Source organism: Lithobates pipiens, unplaced genomic scaffold (assembly GCF_037356315.1).
Source record: "Lithobates pipiens isolate NorthernLeopardFrog02 unplaced genomic scaffold, aLitPip1_a1.2 Scaffold_22, whole genome shotgun sequence".
In the NCBI taxonomy this organism is placed as follows: Eukaryota; Metazoa; Chordata; class Amphibia; order Anura; family Ranidae; genus Lithobates; species Lithobates pipiens.
In genome coordinates, this window is record NW_027507784.1 from 254959969 (window position 1) to 254980170 (window position 20202).

Sequence of the window (20202 nt, forward strand, 5' to 3'; positions counted from 1 at the left end):
GAGCAATTATTTTAAAAAAATCCTGACATGGTTTGCGAGTGTTGTCTCACAAAACGAGCAGGATTCAAGCCTCTGCGGTGTGCAACCGCATTTGGCCAGAGGTGCGAGGGGAGCTGGTGACACTCTGAGGCGCTCGGGAATACTCGGAAAAAAAAGAAAGTACTCAGTTCCCGCGTGTTTCCAAGTCCTTGTGACGGTTTCTGAGCGCAGCCGAGCGGTCTCTGAGTATTTCCAGGTCTCTCCGGTGCCGCCCACCCCTGGCCACATGCGGTATTGCATGCCCTAGAAGTGAATGTGGAACAAATTATCTTCGTTTCCATTGACTTCTAGGGGGAAACTCACTTTTATATGCAAGTGCTTTGGATTACAAGCATTCTCCTGGAACGGATTATGCTTGTAATCTAAAGTTCCACTGTATTGTAATGAGGGAGGTGTGGTCCAGAGTGGTGAACACACCCTATCACACCACCTTCTGTGATGCAACAAGTAAAGGCTTCTGGGAGATGACCTAACAGGAAGTGAATGCTGATACAAGCTACAGAAAGTGATGGAATATGAAAATCTGTTCAAAGTTACAAAAAAGATCTGACAAATCTGATAAACCTCCCGTCGATAAAGCAAGAGAAAAGCACATTGGTCAGAGCACAGAAATGGCATTGGAAAACACTTATATTTATTATGAAAAGTGAAATTCTGCCCTGTTTCTGTTTTAGACCCCTTTCATACAGGGGCATTTTTCAAGCGCTATAGCTTAAAAAAAAGTGCCTGTAAAGCGCCTGAAAGAAGCTGTAACTGCAATCCCAATGTGAAAGCCCGAGTGCTTTCACACTGAGGCACTGCGCTGGCAATCAATGGGAAGCGCCTGCAAAAAGCCTGAAAAGCGCCTGAAAAGCGTCTACAAAGCACTTTTGGCAGCGGTGCTTTGTGGGCGCTTTTAACCCTTTATTTGGCCACTTGCAGGGGTTAAAAGCACCCCACTAGATCTCGAAAAACGCTGGTAAAGCGCCGCTAGTTTAAGCGGTGCTTTACGAGCGTTTTTCAGGCGCTGGCAGTGTGAAAGGGCTCTTAAAGCACTTGGGCTTTTTACATTGGGATTGCAGATGAGGCTTCTTTCAGGCGCTTTACAGACGCTTTTTTAACGCTAAAGCGCCTGAAAAACGCCTGAAAAAACGCCCCAGTGTGAAAGTGTGTCTTATAGTGACCTTTTTAAATTTAATTTGGGGAAGTTATTTTAATGCTGTGCTTGCTATACACAATAGTTGTGTTTTGGGTTTTTGTATCTCGGTGTAAAATCTGACTGTTTTGACACCATAAATTAACTAAAAGCTGTGGAAATGTTACTTAACAAATTGTTCCTTTTTTATATCTCTGGTTGTATGCAGTTTGTCTAGCCCGCTGTTTTATAGCAGCTGTATAACAATTTAGTGAAATAAATGTGTATCCAAACCATTTTTGGGGATGGTGTAGGGGAAGGTTAGGACATATTTATCCTAGTGACCACTGTCACTGGGAATGAAAGCCAATATTTTAAAGTGGAAGAAGTGGAAGATGAGGCAAATACTCCCGCCCCCCCTCCTACCAACCCTTTTGTATTTTCCTAATTTTAATCTGGTGCGTTCATGTGATCCTGCAGCTCTGGCTCTCCTGTGTCAGTGAGTGTCTGCTGTAGGGGACACGAAGCACAGATAACAGCTGGGCCATGGGTTCCTATGGCTCTGGGAATTCACAGCTGCTGTCAAGCAATATCTTTCACAATGGAGCTGGAGCTGCAGGAGCACGTGACTGCACTGAAGCAGAATAAAAAGAAAAAAATAATTATATACAAGTTATTCAGAATAGGAAGGAGGAGGAGGCAGGGAGATTTCTTTAAGAATAGTTAGCATCGGCCTTTACTACCACTTTAAGTTGGAACAGGTAAGTGGGCAAGTCTTCCTACGGGAATACTTGTTACAGTGACAACTTGTTCAAGAGAAGCTTGCACTCACTTAGGGGGAGGACTTTCTCTTACCTTCTGTTGAGTCTGTAAGGGCTCATGTACACTGTAGCTAAAAAAAAAGCATTTGAGCTTTTATTTCAGCTTGAAGAAGCTTGTACTTTTTTGTGCTCTTGTACACATTTTTATTAAGCTTCTTCAAGCTCATTTGAGCTTCTTTTAGCTTTTTTGAGCGTAAACATTTTTTTTTCCACAAACCCTCCTAGATAGTATTTTCTTAACCATTGTATAAACAAAACAAAAAGCTAGAACAAACGTTTTTGCACATTTTCGAGCTTCTTTGAGCTCTTTGGGGCACTAGCTCCTCTCAAAAATGCAAGTTTGGTGGATTTTTGCCTGAAAAAGCAATAGTATGCATGGACATATTGGCTAACATGGAGGGGCGTTTCTAGCAGAAAAAGTAAGAGCTCAAAAGAGCTCAATAGCTTGTAGAAGCTGCTTCCATGAGCCCTAAAACAGAAAGTAGAAGGAAAACTCCACACTAGGACTAAGAAGGTGAAAAACATATCTTTATACCTAAAACTAGAAAAAGTGTACTTAAAAGTACATATTTGTACTTTAAAGTAAACATGTAAAGGCCAAACAACTACTAAGAGAAATGGTGAAAATAGGCACTGTTAGGCCGCGTACACACGCGCGGACTGTTGGCCCAACCTTGTCCGCTGAACAGTGTTTGGGCGGACAGTCCGCTCGTGTGTGGGCTTTCAGCGGACAGTTTCAGCGGACAGTTGGACGGACAAGGTTTTACGGAAATTCCGAAAAACTGTCCGCTGAAACCTTGTTTCAACGAACAGTCCGCCCGTGTGTAGGCTTGTTCGTCAAACTAAGTTCCGCGCATGCTCAGAAAGGATTTTCAAGCCGAAAGTTATAATGCAGTGTATAGGACGTCGTATTTTGTGTCCCGTCGTACGTGCCGTTCACGTCATCGCGCACGGTTTCAGCAAACTGTTTGTTCGTCGTGTGTGGCCATGTCCGTCCATGCTAAGTTTGAGCGGACTGTTCGCTCAAACTGTTGGACGGACAAAGTTGGGCCAACAGTCCGCGCGTGTGTACGCGGCCTAAGATGACAGATTGTACATTTGCTACCAATTTCCAAATATGATTAAAAGTAGCTATCCTCTCTTCCCATGAAACAAATCAATACTGAGTCTCTGAAAGACTTGTTACCAGGCTGTGTTGCTGTCACATGGATTAGGGCTTACAGTGGGGAAAATAATTAGTTGATCTCCTGCAGATTTTGTAAGTTTGCCCACTCACAAAGAAATGAAGGGTCTATAATTTTTATCCTAGGTGTATTTTCAATGATAGAGACAGAATATCCACCAAAAATCCAGAAAAAAACACATAATACAAATGTTATAAATCAAGTTGCAGTTCAGTGAGTAAAATAAGTATTTGATCCCCAATCAAAACATGACTTAGTACTTGGTGGAGAAACCATTGTTGGTAAGCACAGAGGTAAGCTGGTTCTTTTAGTTGTTGACCAGGTTGGCACACATTTTAGGAGAGATTTTGGTCCACTCCTCTTTACAGATCTTCTCTAAATCCTTAAGGTTTCTCGGCCGTCTCTTGGCAACACAAAGTTTCAGCTCCTTCCATAAATTTTCTATAGGATTAAGGTCTGGAGACTGACTAGGCCACTCCATGACCTTAATGTGCTTCTTCTTGAGCCACTCCTTGCCTTAGCGGTATGTTTTGGGTCATTGTCATATTGGAAGACCCATCCATGACTCATCTTCAGTGTTCTGGCTGAAGGAGAAGGTTCTCATCCAAGATTTTACAATACATGGCCCCATCCATTGGCCACTCGATGCCGCAAAGTCAGCCTATACCTTTAGTAGAGAAACAGCCCCAAAGCATGTTTCCACTTCTATGCTTGACTTTAGGGATGGTATTCTTAGGGTCATAGTCAGCATTTTTCATCCTCCAAACACATCTTCCACAGTACACAGAACATGGAAACGCAATTATTTTAGTAAATAAAACTGCTAAATACATGTTCTCATCAGCAGTTTACAGCAGTCTTGTGACTTCTATCAGTGTTTAAAGCTTGTAGGAGGAGTTTTCATTCTCCTCTGATTGTCCTATGAGGCTGCAGGACCCCTGACCTTTGCCTGGACAGTGCTGATTGGCCCTGTGCTGATCACATGCACACTCCCAAGAAAAACGATAGATAGCAGATATATTGGGGGCTGTGGAAGAAGGGGAGGATCAGAGAAGACAGGATCAAACAGCCCTTTTACACAATGCAGAAGATTAACCCCTTAGGCTCCACAGTGAGTATTACAGGCATGCTTTACTGCATATACAGATTGATTTTACTGTTGCGGGTTCAGTAACACTTTAAAGTATATCTAAAGCCGCGTACACACGTAGCCGTCTGTCCGACGTACTTAGTCTGGCGGACTTCCCGCCAGACTGTACGTCGGACTTTCCGAACGGGCTACTTGCCCACACACGGCACTTTTTCAGCAGACTAATACGGCGTACTAAGTCCGCCATACTATCCGCCCTACTTTTGAAATGAACGGACTCGCCCACACGCGCGGAGGAAAGTCCGCTCATTTCGATAAAATAATGTCTCCAGGTAGGCGGGGCCCGCGAAGGAGACGTCGCTGGCCCCGCCGCCTGGTATGGACTTAAAGGGGAACCCCAACGCCGAAAAAAATCGGCGTGGGGGTCCCCCCAGGTCCACATCAGACCCTTGTCCGAGCACGCTACCCGGCCGGCCAGGAAAGGGGGGGACGAGCGAGCGCCCCCCCTCCTAAGCCGTACCAGGCCGCGTGCCCTCAACATGGGGGGTGCCTTGGGGAAGGGGGGCCGCGCGGCCCCCCCACTCCAAAGCACCTTGTCCCCATGTTGATGAGGACAAGGGCCTCTTCCCGACAACCCTAGCCGTTGGTTGTCGGGGTCTGTGGGCGGGGGGCTTATCGGAATCCGGGAGCCCCGGATACCGGCCCCCCACCCTATGTGAATGAGTCAATGTACCCCTACCCATTCACCTGTAAAATAAAGTACAAAAGAAGAAGGCGCAGTGGCCCGGCAGAAGAACCGAAGAGGGGGACAAGACCCCCGAAGTCGGAAGAAGAGGCCGGCGGCGAGGAAGAAAGCCGGGCTCCTCCGCTAGTAAAAGAGCTACAAGAAGATAGCGGAGGAGTCCGGCGAGAAGACCCCCGAAGACGGAAGACCCCCGGAGCTGTGCAATAAACTATTTTATCTTGTGTGTTGTGTTTTTTTTGTACTTTATTTTATTTTACAGGTGAATGGGTAGGGGTACATTGTACCCCATACTCATTCACATAGGGTGGGGGTGGTATCCGGGGCCCCCTTATTAAAGGGGGCTCCCAGATTCCGATAAGCCCCCCACCTGCAGACCCCGACAACCAATGGCCAGGGTTGTCGGGAAGAGGCCCTTGTCCTCATCAACATGGGGACAAGGTGCTTTGGGGTGGGGGGGCCGCGGCCTGGTACGGCTTAGGAGGGGGGGGCACTCGCTCGTCCCCCCCTTTCCTGGCCGGCCGGGTAGCGTGCTCGGACAAGGGTCTGATGTGGACCTGGGGGGCGTTGGGGTTCCCCTTTAAATCCATACCAGGCGGCGGGGCCAGCGACGTCTCCTTCGCGGGCCCCGCCTACCTGGAGACCCGTTCAAAATGAGCGGACTTTTCTCCAGGTGGGAAAAGTCCGCTCATTTCAAAAGTACGGCGGACTGGCATACACACGGCCGGATTGTCCGCCGAAATGCGAGTCCGGCGGGAAGATTGGAGTGTAAAACTACATTCTAAGTCCGCCGTACTTTCGGGTCAAAAAAGTATGCCGGAGGCTACACACGGGGGGATTGTTTGGCGGACTTCAGTTTGCCGGACTTTTCCACCCGCTTGTTTGATCGTGTGTACGTGGCATAAGTCTACTTTGGATAAAGACAAGGAAATAGTTTAAATCCCTGTCACATTTTATTTTTGCCATGCATGTCCCATTGGAGATATTTCCCTTTACAACAGGAAGTAGGATGAAATGTCTCCAAAGATTTTTACCTCTTAAACAATTGTCATAGGAACAAGGGTCAGCATTAGAAGATTTCCCCTCTATTCAGAACAACTAAAAATTTTAGATTTTAGCTCAGTCCTTGGTGGCAAATAGGGTGACTCTCTTCAAGGGGGCACACTAATAAAAGAGTTCTAACATGCCTTAGCAAAGCTAAAATAATGCTTTATACAATTTAACCATTATTTCGTTAGATGAAAAAAATATCAAAAATATAACAGAGGTTTGAAACCTAATAGCAGGTTGAAATATTTTTAGTTGAAATTATTATCTGCATGAGCTAAATACTGAAATAGATTATTTTAATGAGCTTGTTCACACCTGTGTCTTTGAATGCAATGGTTGATTTCATGGAGAATCATTTTTTCTTTACACTGGCACCACAGGTGATAATGAAGACGTTGATGCCTAGTCCTACAATCTAGCAATGTTTTGGGGCCACGACAATCTCGAATAGGAGGTCGTTTTGAGTTTGCAAAGAAAATCACATTAGAGGCTTCATACAAAAATGTCTAAAATTAGGCTTTCATCTGGGGTAGGCCTCACGCTTTTGAACAGTTTGCTTACAAGGCTTTATAGCAGACAGATATAAAATACACAAATTAATACAGCATTGTAATTATAAATACATCATTAAATGTATTTTTTAATACAGTGTGAGTATCTGAATTTGACTTGGTATCAGTCTCTTGCACAGCAGGGATGGGTTGTGAGGACAAAGAAGTACAAGGAATCAATTCATTGTGACAAGAAGCATGCTGATAGGAAGAGAAAGCACAATGACAGAGCTGCTTCTCTTTTCACTGTCCACTCATGAATTTAGATGGGTCAAAGCCAACCTGGGCTCAGAGGAAGTTGGTTAAATGATGGTGGTCATCAGACTGGGGACATCTAGAATCACAAAAAAGTATTACGATGATAGCTCTGGACTGAAGTTTATGAAGAATATTTGATCTGTTTATGGGCTATTCATTTTTATCTTGTTATTTGTGGCTGTAGTTTTGCTTTAAGGCCTGGTTCACACCTATGCAGGTTGCAGTTTGCATATTCCAGGTGCATTTTGCATTTTTGAATACACATTTTTGAGTCGTTGAAGTCTATGGAATCAAAAACCAGACCCTTTCCATAAAATGCATAGATGTGAACATTACCCATAAAAAACCATGTTAAATGGACTGTAGCATGTTTCTTCAAAACTGAAAAAAAAAATGCATAGGTGTGAACCAGGCCTTAAAAAGGGAAAAAATATGCACCAAGTCTGGATTGGCTGGCAGATCAGGTGATATTTGTCAATATCTCTCGGTTACAAATATACCCAATCTGGGTGACATGTTGAATTTAGGTGACAAATTCAGCCATCTAATTTAAGCAGTTCAGGAAACAACAGGGAAGCTATGTTGTATTAAGATTATGCTTTTGCAAATGACCTTAAGCCAAAATATTACAGTAATAAACTGCATGTAACATAACAACATCAGCTATACTAAAGTCTTTTAGTATTGAATTTTGTGATAACATTTGCTAACCTTTGGTTATTGTGCACATGTCAGAACAACTTATTAATCTTGTAACATTTGTTGTCAGCAATGCACACACGAGGTGTCAGCAGCACCTGCATCTTTCCTTTATTTCATACAGACTGTTTCTAAATTATTCTAGGAAACGTGATCAACATACAGAAAAGGGATTTAAAGGGCAGCGGTGTTTCTTTGTTTCCTCAATATAACGCTAGATTAAAGTATTGCATGACTGAATAATGATTGAATGGAGCTTTGCAACACATATTTTGTACTCCTTTGATCCCAGTCTGGCCAATAATAGGCTCTGCCTACAACAGTGAAAAGTGGCAGTATGGGCAGCTGGAGACCTAGTTCCAGGTTTGTGAATGAGATGTTTTGATATAGCTCATGGGATCGCATTACTGTGGACTTCAAAAGGCAAGTACATAACAGATAAAATTCTCCATAAAGAGCTCTATAAAGTCTAATAAAGTAAATAGTAGGAAGCCAAATCTCTAATGTTTTGTTTCTGGCAAATCTTGCTTTGTAGATTCATCATAAAGACAGATCTCTAAAGCCCAGCACACACTGAAAATTATTTTTCATTCAACCCAGTGGGTTGAATGAAAAAAAAACCCTGACATATCGCCATATCGCCATATCAACACAAGAGATTATTGGTGCAGCGATTTCCCTTGCTGTGCTATTGTATTCTGACAAGGGCACCCCACCTGCCGGAATACACTGATCCATGCTCGCAGCCATTGGCTGCAAGTCCTAATTGGATGCTGGTTTTCCAGCATGTCTTTTCCACTGCCGGACACACTCTGTACACACTATCTTCCTGCTGAACCGGCCAATAATCAGACAGTGTGTACCCAACTTACAATAGCAAAATTCCTGGAGGGCACTAAAACAAAATGCATTTAAATAATAAGTCACATGAAAATGTTTACATTGTTATTTAATCCTCTAGGAGAGTGGGTCTCAACCCTGTCCTTAAGTACCCCCAACAGGCCATGTTTTGGGAATTTATCTTAGATAAAATAGCTGTCCAAAATACCAAGCCGTTCACTTTAATTTAAAGGACCTGTGCAAGATAAAGGAAAACCTTTGCCTGTTGGGGGTTGTTGAGGACAGGGTTGAAAAACACTGCTCTAAGAAACCAATTGTATATAGCACTTGGTCCAATTGTGATTGGTGGCTCAGTTGTAAAGGCAGACTCTTTATTGCAGATGAGATAATCAATGTCTCTTCTACAATAAAATTCATCTACCTGCCTGCTTGCACCATTCTCTAGCATACAAACTGAGCTGCACATGTGCAGCTTGGCTTACGTTGCTTGCACAGTTCCTGTGTACCAGAGTAAATTTACACCTGTGCTTGCTCAGGATTGATGTAATCTAGCCAGGGGTCAAGTCCTGGGGAAAAAAGTGTGGGAACTCCCACCCAAGATCCACTCCCCCACAAAAAAAATAAAAATGATAGGCTCATATGTACGAACGCTTCAAAATTGTATTTTTCATCCAATTTTCGTATTGTGTGTATGAAGCTTAACATACATACGTACATACAAAAAAAAAAAAAAGAACAATCCTCAATAAACATAAATACGGCAATTCTCTGAATAATCAGCATTCATTCAATTGTGCTTCCATGCAAATGTGAACATCATGTTCTAATCTTTATTGGGGAATTTTATTTTGTATATAGAGTGTTTATGTGTTGCGTTTACACTTTTCATTGAACAGAGTTTGGATAACACAGGGTTAAACGGAAAGGTCATAAATTAACTGCACATTATCTGGACAGAATGCTTGGGGAGATAGTGATGTGTTCCTGCTTAGGAGATGAATGTTAGCTTGGGGGGCTGCAAACTCTGCAGGGCTCCAACACACAGTCGCTGCTATTCCAACCCTTCACATATTTCCACATAAACATCCCTCATGGCATTAAACTTTGCTAGGTATTGTGCTCAGATTACCACCCCAAACTGATGTTCTTCCCTCAGCTCACCTCTCTCCCTGCATGTCCTGTGAGCAGAATAGCTTTGCTCCTCCTCTGGGTTCTCTCATCATATGGAACTGAAGATAGAGGAGGGGGGGATTCAGTGGGACACACAGAGCAAGTATGCAGGAGACTGGGGGAGGGGGGGTGAGGAGACAGAAAATCATGAGGGGCCGGCGGGGAGGAGCGCATCAGGAGAGGTCTGACTAAATACAACCTCTTAGCAGCAGGGACCTGATCTACCCATCAGCTTGCTGTGTTTGACAGGTAGATCAAAGAGGAAGCTGTCATGGGGCCCCCTACTGGCAATGCTTGAATGGTAAGTCCACCCCTGGTGTGTGCCACTTACTATTGCAAGCTGTGTCGGTGGCTGCTGGTGTAGCACCTGCCACACAGCTCACATACTTCAAATTCTTGCAGGACGCAGCTGCTAATGGGAACTGAGTTCCTTTTGTGGAAAAAGTACAGGAACTCCGTTCCCATGCGTTCCCACAGGACTTGAGCCCTGAATCTAGCACCGGATAATGTAAACAGCCAACTACTGCACCCAAAGAAGATACCTAGGGGATGGAGAGATAGGGGCCATTGAAGGAAAGGTAAGCTTAGCTCCACTTTAATACTGGCTGTAGCTCCACCCCAGTCTGAAGCCCAATGCATGGGCATTCCTATGGGGGATGTAGTCAGCACTGAGCCCCTGCCCCCTTAAATCTGACTGTTCTTTTACTATTATGAATGAACATTTAATGCTGCTGGGCTGTATGATTGAGCTGACAACTGCTAGTAAACATGCAGGACACTGGCAGCTCTATCAAACACCCCAGATAGTGCTGCTTGTTCATTCATAATAGTAAAAGGTCATTTAGCGCTGCAAGGTTGTGTGATCTATCTGTTTACATGCTACCCCCACAACAATGATCTTTTACAATTGTGATTTACAGTGCCTTGAAAAAGTATTCATACCTCTTCATTTTCCACATTTTGTCATGTTACAACCAAAAACGTAAATGTATTTTATTGGGATTTTATGTGAAAGAGCAAGACAAAGTGGCGTATAATTGTAGTTGTATCTTTGATCTTAACAACTATGGGATAATGATGTTGTGGTAACTTGCACCAACAAAAAAAATAAGTATTATAATATTATTCTTGATGTCACTAGAAAGAAAAGCCTTTGAAAATGTATTTGCCATAACTCCATCAGTATCACCAGCAAATAAGCTTCATTATTATCCCATTAAATAAAGAAGAGGAGAATGTGCGCTGCATTTCGAGATTTCAGAATTTGCCACGTCACAAATCTCAATTACGAATGCTAGTTTACAAGACTGCCAACTTCCAGCTCATGGACTTGTGTATACACGCTTGGAAAATCCGACAAAAGACATTTGTCTGCAGAAAATTTTAAAGCCTGCCATCCAACATTTGTCTGCAAAAAATCCAACAATTGTCCAATGGAGCGTACTAACAGTCAGATTTTCCACCAACAGCCTGTCATTACACAATTCCTGTTGGAAAATCCGATTGTGTGTATGAGACTTTAGAAACACTCTCAGGGAACACACTTAACCCCTTTATCGCCCCCTAGTGTTAACCCCTTCCCTGCCAGTGGCATTTATACAGTAATCAGTGGCTATTTTTAGCTCTGATCGCTGTATAGATGTCAATGGTCCCAAAAAAGTATCAAAAGTGTCCGATCTGTCCGCGGCAAAAATTCAGTCCCGCAAAAATTCACAGATCACCGGCATTACTAGTAAAAAAATAAAATAAAATAAAAATGCCATTAATATATCCCCTATTTTGTAGGCGTTATAACTTTTGTGCAAACCAATTAATATACACATATTGCAATTTCTTTTACTAAAAATATGTAAAAGAATACAAATTGGCCTAAACTGATGAAGATTTTTTATTTTTATTTTTAAATTGGAATATTTATTATAGCAAAAAGTAAAAAATATTGTTATTTTTTTTCCAAAATTTTCACTCTTTTTTTATTTATGGTGTAAAAAATAAAAATGGCAGAGGTGATCAAATACCATCAAAAGAAAGCTCTGTGGGCAAAAAAGGACATCGATTTTGTTTGGGTACAGCATTGCACGGCCATGTAATTGTCGGATAAAGGGACATAGCGCCGTATTGCAAACAATGGCCTGGTCATTAAGGGGGGAAATCTTCCAGTCCTTAAGTGGTTAATGTAAAAAATGCTGGCAATAAAAGTGAGTACACCCCTGAGTGAAAATGTCCAAATTGGGCCCAAAATGTCAATTGTTTGTGTGGCCACTGTTATTTTCCAGCACTGCCCTAACCCTCTTGGGCATGGAGTTCACCAGAGCTTCACAGGTTGCCACTGGAGTCCTCTTCCACTCACACTGACACTGACATCATGGAGCTGGTGGATGTTAGAGACCTTGCACTCCACCTTCCATTTGAGGATGCCCCACAGATGCTCAATAGGATTCAGGTCTGGAGACATGCTTGGCCAGTCCATCACCTTTAGACCTCTTTCACACAGAGGCAGTTTTCAGGTATTTTAGCACTAGAAATAGTGCCTGTAAAGCATCTGAAAACTGCCTCCCATGCCGCCCGAGTGTGAAAGCCCAAGTGCTTTCACACTAGGGAGGTGCGCTTGTGGGACGTTAGAAAAATCCTGTAAGCAACATCTTTGGGGTGGATGAATAGGCAGTGCTTCCGAAGCACCTGAAAAGCGATCCAGAAGCACCACAATGCAGGCATTTTAACCCCTTCTTTGGGGTTAAAAGCGCCTAGCTGGTGGCCGAAAAGTGCCGCTTAAGCGTCGGTAATGCACCTCTGAAACAAACAGATCTTTACCGCTAACACACAGGCGGCCCAGTGTGAAAGGGTCTGACCCCCAGATTCTTTAGCAAGGCAGTGGTTGTCTTGGAGGTGTGTTTGGGGTCATTGTAATGTTGGAATACTGCCCTGCGGCAAAGTCTCCGAAGGGAGGGAGATCATGCTCTGCTTGAGTATGTCACAGTATATATTGGCATTCATGGATCCCTCAATGAACTGTAGTGCCCCAGTGCCAGCAGCACTCATTCCAGACAATGACACTCTAAGCACAATGCTTGACTGTAAGCAAGACACACTTGTATTTTTACTCCTCATCTGGTTGCTGCCACGCACGCTTAACACCATCTGAACCAAATAAGTTTATCTTGGTCTCATCAGATCACAGGACATGGTTCCAGTAATCCATGTCCTTAGTCTGCTTGTCTTAAGCAGACTGTTTGTGGGTTTTCTTTTGCATCATCTTTAAAAGAGGCTTCCTTCTGGGATGACAGCCATGCAGACCAATTTAATTTAAATTGTTTTTATTGAAAAGAATCGTTATACATTACAGGTATAATGCAATCATTTCAGATGAAAATGTGTTACAAGTACATGACTTACATCAAATAAAATGAAAAAGGAGATATAAAATCAAAGAAAAAAAAAAAGAAAAGGGGGAATCGAAAGGAGAAAAGAAAAAAGATATTGCATTACGATTGAAAGCATAAAACCGGTTCTTCTCACTTGGTTCAAATTCACAGCAAAGTACAATAGGCTTATCTCTAACATTTAGCTCTGGCGCAACAAAGGTAACTAATGCTTTAAAATGAAATGTATGCCCTTATGAGGAAGTGATATCTGTATGACTCCTCCGCACCCCTAATGGGATCACGCTGTGACAGAGGGGCCATCCAGAACTTCGTTGGGTAGAGTTGACTAACACGACTGTACCTCACAAAAAGTATGGCAGTGCACTGGATAAGGGGAAAGAGGCTATTTTCTATACCATTCCGTCCAACATTTCCACTGCGTGTCTATGTTTTTACCACAAGAATTCCTAAGGGCCAACAACCTTTCATATTGAAAATTGAGGTTCACTTGAGTTAAAACTTCCGATGGATTAGGGGACAGTGTGCTTTTCCAGTGGCGTGCGATAATCAATTTGGCTGTGTTCAGAACTTGAATTACTACTGTACGGAATTGGGTCGGATAATTATCAATACCAAGGTGTAAAATTGCTAAGGCGGGGTCTGGAGATTGTAGCACACCAGTAATTTCAGCAAGGATGCTGAACAGCTTCCTCCAGTAACTAGAAATACCCTTACAATGCCAAAATATATGTAATGTAGTACCTACATTACCACAGTCTCTCCAACAGAGAGGAGATTGCGTGTTGAACATCCTAGCTAGTTGATGGGGAGTCCGATACCATTTGTGCAAAATCTTTTGGGTAAGCTCCCAGTGACTGACACAGCGAGTAGCAATATAAGTATATTTAAGGGCTCTACTCCAGTGTGTAACATCATAGGATTTGTTCAAGTCCCTTTCCCACGTAAGCATGGACGGGGATTTTACCACTTCCTTTTTATGTTGGAGGATGTTATATAACAATGAGATACCTTTGCCCACCATGGTGGAGGAGAAAAGGAATTTCCATGCCGAACTATCTATTTCAATGACTGGTGGAGGGGTCTTCAGGAGAAAGGATGAAACCTGGTTGTATAGAAATTCGCTCGATTGGGAAATGTTATGAGTAGATTTCAAGGAGTGGAAAGGCAGTAACTTTGAATTGGAGTATAAGTCGTCAACCCACTCTAACCCATTCTCCTTCCATTAAGTAACTTTACTGTACGGGAGTAGAATTTCCAGTGTTTGAATTGGGATCCTAACGGCAGCACCAAGGTTTTCTCTCGGTTGTTGCAGGCGTAAATGTCTCCAAGCTAAGATAGTCGCCATGATCGTAGGGGAGAGATATGTTAAGGCTCTAGGCTTCCAAGAGTCTGCCAGTAGAAAAAGACTTAAGTGAGAGGTTTTCGCTATATAGGCTTCTAGGTTAGCCCACAGAGGATCAGGGCTTTGTAGGAACCAATGTTTGGCTTGCGCTAGAACAGCTGCCCAGTAGTAATCCTTAAGCTCGGGGAGGCCCATACCTCCCGCATTCCTATGCAGTATGAGCTTGTTAGAAGGGCATCGGGCCCTCTTGCCCTGCCATATGTATTGTTTAAGGAGCTTATTTAGGTCTTGGAAGTGTAACTGTTTATATACTATCGGGAGGGTTCTGAATATGTATAGTATTTTCGGCAGAATCATCATTTTGTAGGACGCTATTCTCCCTGCCCATGACAACTCTGTTTTAGAAAAGTGTGATATAGCTTTCTTCACGTCTTGTAGAAGGTTTTTGATATTAACATCTGCTATATGAGATAGGTTAGTCGTTAGTTGGATACCTAAGTAGGGGATTTGTTTGGAGGTCCATACGTATGGAAATGTTTGTTTGAGATGCGAGCTCGTGTGTTGGTTTATTCCTAAGTTTAATATTAGAGACTTGGTGAAATTCACTTTATAGTATGATATCTGACCGAATGTTTCTAAGATTTCATGTGCGAATGGTAGTGATACCGCTGGGTTTGTTAAATATAGAATGAGATCATCTGCGAACAAATTAACTATATGGGCTTTGCGTTGGACCTTGAGTCCTGATATGTGTGGATGTGATCTAATGGCCTCTGCCAGGGGTTCTATCATCAGATTAAATATAAGAGGTGACAGGGGGCACCCCTGGCGGGTGCCATTCGATATGTGGAAGGATTTAGACAAGTGTCCCATAGTAAACACCTGAGCTGAGGGGTTGGAATATAATGCAAGGATAGCCGAAAGGGCCTCCTCCCGAAAACCAAATTTCCGCAATGCCGCCGCCATGTAGTCCCACTGGACTCTATCGAACGCCTTCTCTGCATCTATAGAGAGAAGCAGTGAAGGCGTTCTCCGAGTCTCCGCCTGGTGGATGATATTAAGCAAGCGCCGTGTGGCGTCCGACGCCTGCCTCCCCTTCGTGAAGCCAGTTTGGTCCGGACTTATTAAGTTTGGCATAAGTTCAAAAATTCTATTGGCTACCATCTTGGCATATAATTTGATGTCTCCATTGAGGAGGGAAATGGGGCGAAAATTAGCTGGTGTATCGGGAGATTTGCCTGGTTTGGGTAAGGTAACAACATATGCTTTGAGCATTTCTGCTGGGAACGAACCCGTCGTCCTGGCTGTATTAAAGATAGAAAGAAGGTGAGGGGACAGTATGTTGGAAAAAATTTTGTAATATGCATTTGAGAGTCAGTCAGGGCCAGGGGACTTTCCTGAGGGTAGGGAGTGTATAGCTTTTCCTAATTCGCTAAGTGTGAATGGGTTATTAAGGTCATGTAGTTGGGTACTGGATAGTGAAGGTAGGTGGATTTTATCTAAAAAGGAATTTATTTGTTCCTTAGATGGTCTGGAGGTGTTAGGATCAGTGTGCAGGTTGTATAAGGATGCATAGTAATCCGCAAAGGCATTTGCGATTTCTTGAGGGTGTTCTAGTCTATTTGCAGTTTTAGGGTGGAATAAGAAGGGAATTGCCGTTTTGATTCGTTTTTCCTTTAGGCGATTGGCTAAGAATTTACCTACTCTATTATTGTTCCCGTAGTAGTTAAGACAAAGCCTTTTCATGGCTCGGTCATGTACTGCGCAGTACCATTCTCTAATTTTGTAACGTACGTTAAATAGTTGGTTTGCGAGATCAGCAGACGGATCTAATTGATTACGGTGTTCTAAATTACGTAAGTCAGCTAATAGGTCATTTAATGTGGAAGCTCAGATTTTTTGAATCTTGGATTTGATTTTAATTAGGACTCCCCCTACAAATGCTTTATGGGCAGTCCAATTATTGAAAGGGCTAGTACTGTTAGGGTCATTAAGAATAAAGTATTCTTCGAGCTGTTGGGCAATTTCTTTGTGTAATTTCGGGTCTTGTAGAATGGTTTCATCGTTTCTCCAAATGCGTACTGGGACATGGGTTCTACCACATTCAATATGAATTAGAACGGGGGCATGATCTGACCAAGTAATATCAAAAATAGAGGATTTTGTAATCCTATGTAACATGGTCTTATCAGTAATAAACATATCCAATCTGGAGTAGGAATTAAATCTAGGGGAGTAGTATGTATAAGATCTTTCACTAGCATTGAGACAACGCCAGGCATCAAATTGCTCCTCTTTAATCAAGAGATCTTTAAATTTGGGGAGATGATTCCGGACTCCAGAGGATGTGTCTAAATCTTTATCCAATATCATGTTGAAATCCCCACTTATTAAGATGCTGCCAACCCGCATCAGCTCTATGCGGTTGAGAACTTTTTTCAAGAACCTTAACTGGTGCGAGTTAGGAGCATAGATACATGTAAAAGTAATAGGGACTTTGTTCACTTTACACACTAGAATAAGGAATCTTCCATCAGGGTCAATAAAAGAGTCGTTAAGTTCAAAATCAACTGAGTCTCTTACCGCAATCATGACACCCCTTTTTTTTTGCTGCGGTCGAGGAGTGCATGATGAATGGAAAGTTTTTATGGGTACAAGTAGGCATAGACAACTTGTGGAAATGCGTTTCTTGAACTGCTAGTATATCTACTTTCAGTTTAGTTGCTTCTTGCCATAGAGATCGTCTCTTGGCAGGGTGGTTGAGTCCCCGCGCATTAAGCGACAGTATATTGATACTCATAAGTCATTAGCATGGAGTGGTATGTGCTACCATGAAATGGACTCCGAAATGTTGTCCTAGAGAGTACTCCCAGCGGTATGTAATGGAATAACAGAGAGATCGGACTAACGATGGGGCCTTAGAAAGGTTCTGTTGGAGAGGTATGAACCTGAGAACAGGGCCAAAAAGGTATGGTACGCTGCAGGGTAGCAGAAATTCAGCATAATCTTGTAGGAAATGAACACCCGTGACCAAACAAATGTAAAACGTAGTAGAAATTTTGCAAGGTGAGTAACAAAGGAAGGCAACAATGTGGCGCTAAAAGTGTAAAAATCACCTACCTGTGAAAAGGTGAAAAAAAATTTGCACAATGGCATAGCATAAGCCAAGCATAATAAAAATAACACAAATGCAATATGTATAGATAAACAATACAGAAATCCACGTGAACAATGTGTAAAGATCCCAACAATGTATGTGGATGAATAGTAAAGAGATCCACGTGAACCGTACCATGTAGCTCAAACAAATAATGTGAAAAACACAAAACAAACAATAGTCCTATGACACGTAAGAAAAATAATCTTCCCCTTAAGCAACAACTAGTTCCTCTTCAGTAAGGAGTGATCCAAATTGACAGGAGTGCCCAACTTCCAGTAAATGTAAAATGGAACACTGAAGGTACCATCATAGCGACACCCTTCCAAAGCTCCTCATGCAGGTAATACAGCGTACTGGATAAACAGAGATAAGTAATGGGTACTCTTACCCGAAGGTGTGGACCCACACATATTTTCCACGCATCCAGACGACAGCTTCGTGGTTGTTTTTCTTTTTTGTACCCCTCTTCACTGTGGGGGTATTTTTTTACTGGATTTAATCTACTCTATGAGGAGGCCTTTTTTCTTTTCCCCTTTCTTATTTTTGATACACCTACTATGATGTGAGTACTTCCTACATTGGAGTTTATGCTGAGGATATCCTACATTGGACACCCCGTTTATACAGTACGGAAGACGTAGTGGCGGAGTGGAGGTTCACACCATCCCTTTGAGAGGATTGCTGTTCATTACAGCTTGACGCCTGACTGACTCACCACTGAGGTGTGTGGGTCCACACCTTCGGGTAAGAGTACACATTACTTATCTCTGTTTATCCAGTACGCTGTATTACCTGCATGAGGAGCTTTGGAAGGGTGTCGCTATGATGGTACCTTCAGTGTTCCATTTTACATTTACTGGAAGTTGGGCACTTCTGTCAATTTGGATCACTCCTTACTGAAGAGGAACTAGTTGTTGCTTAAGGGGATGATTATTTTTCTTACGTGTCATAGGATTATTGTTTGTTTTGTGTTTTTCACATTATTTGTTTGATCTACGTGTTACGGTTCACGTGGATCTCTTTACTATTCATCCACATACATTGTGGGGATCTTTACACATTGTTCACGTGGATTTCTGTATTGTTTATCTATACATATTGCATTTGTATTATTTTTATTATGCTTGGCTTATGCTATGCCACTGTGCAATTTTTTTTTCACCTTTTTCACAAGTAGGTGATTTTTACACTTTTAGCGCCGCATTTTTTGTTTTTTTATTTTCTATGCAATTGTATCATTGTTGATGCTGGCTGCTTTATACATTGTTTCTATTTGGTAGCGCAATTATATATATATTGGGTATATACTATACAGCCTGCTTTAAATACTCTGCAGAAAATTGGGCCTTAGGTGCTGGTGGTGCCAAAACACTGTAACCCCTCACAGTTACACTTGCTGGGCGCAGGAATGGGCCCTGATATGAAATATTTGATCGAAAAATTGAATTACATGCCCCTGTTAAATAGGGGCAGACAAATTGGGCTTTGGATGGTGGTACCACAACACTGTAAGCCCTCACAGTTACTCTTGGTGGGCGCAGGAACCAGCCCTGCTGTTAAATATTATATCAAGAATTGTAATTACATGTCCCTGTTAAACAGGGGTAGAAAAATTGGGCCTTAGGCAGCGGTGGTGGTGGCACAACACTGTAACCCCTGAAAGTTATGCTTGTTGGGCACCGGAACGGGCCCTGCTGTGTAATATTTGATCAAAAATTGTAATTACATCTTGCATCAAGATTGAGGAGGAATAGGATAGTCACTCAGCATAGGCAGTCTTCAAGGGATCCCACATCCATAGAAAAATCAATCAGTTACATCAGCATCAGGTGCTTGATAACTGCTGCTGATCCAAGACAAATTCATTTTTATGAATGTGAGCCTATTAACGGAGTCTGTGGACAGGCGAACTCTATGATCCATTACAAACCCTCAAAATTCAGTGGATGGTCTGTTGGAAAGGTCTCCAAGTCTCCTCTTGCCTCAAGATATTCCTGCACCATGTAATGCAGATGTTGGCGATGGTTGCTTGAACCTATCAGACCTTGGCGCTGAGGACTAAATAATTGTCTAAAGGCATCGGTCAGTGTTTGGCAGGCCCACAGGAATGCTGTCTGGATAAAGGGGGCCATGGGAGGTAAGGAAGTCATCCTCTTCCTCCCGCTGTTCTGCCTCAAAATGCCCTGTGCATTATTCCACGAAGCGTGTGCTCCAACAGGAAGACAAGAGGGACAGTATCACTGATGCATGCATTGTCGCTGCTCACCATCCTCATGGCCTCCTGCACTACAGTTGTACCGTTTTGTGAGCTGTATACACCACCACAAAAGTAGTAGCAACTGCACTACAGTTGCACTATTTTTTGTACTGTGTACACCACCAGAAAAGTAGGAGCAACTGCACTATGGTTGCACTGTTTTGTGTTCTGTGTACACCACCACAAAAGCAGGAGCAACTGCACTATGGTTGCACTGTTCTGTGTGCTGTGTACACTACCAGAAAAGTAGTAGAAAAGTAGTACCGTGGTGTACTATTAGAAATAGTACCCCACGGAATGCACTGTAGAATGTAGATCTCTAGGCTACACTGACTAGATGCTGCAGAGTGTGTATATATATATATATATATATATATATATATATATATATATATATATATATTGTAATGTTCGGGGGACCAGGTAGATCGCAGGACACAGGCTTTTCACACAACAAAGGGTTTATTAAACTTAAATAGCTTTACAGCAGCCAAAAACAAAA